This window comes from Acanthisitta chloris, unplaced genomic scaffold, assembly GCF_000695815.1.
Source record: "Acanthisitta chloris isolate BGI_N310 unplaced genomic scaffold, ASM69581v1 scaffold18071, whole genome shotgun sequence".
NCBI lineage: Eukaryota > Metazoa > Chordata > Aves > Passeriformes > Acanthisittidae > Acanthisitta > Acanthisitta chloris.
Window position 1 is genome coordinate 14,651 of NW_008656297.1, and position 568 is coordinate 15,218.

Consider the following 568-nt stretch of genomic DNA (forward strand, 5'->3'; position numbering starts at 1 on the left):
AATAGCAAACAACTGTGCCCCAGTTGCCTTCTCTGAGTCACCAAAACCCAGATCCTGTCCTCCAGATGTGATAACAACATGCATCTGGCTGGCTCAGTCACTCCCTTGCAGATGCTGCAGGCAGAACATTGAGGATTGTCATGACTTCTTCAGGTCTAGCCTGTCCTCAGTGTGGGTGGAGTAGACAAGAAAGAAGGGACATCTGAAGAATCTCAAACTCAAAAGTGAGAATTTTAAAAATATGTTCTGAATTTGTGCATTTATAGCCCAGTTATGACTTTCCATTTTGAGCCTGGTAGTGTGTGTTTGCACATGAGTTTTCTAACCTAGACTCCGAAACAGTGGAAATTCATTCCTTGTTCTTCTTCTATGTGTTCTATATTTGAAGTTTTGTATAAAAAAACTTTACAGTAACAACTCAATCTTATATTTCAATTTTTGCATTAAAGATTTAATATGGAAATAGTGTAATATAATTTCATTCTAAAGTCTATGTAAACTGCCTATAGTTCTGTTTAATGAAAAATCTATTATATTTACTCTATTCTTTTTAAGGAAGCAAATTCTA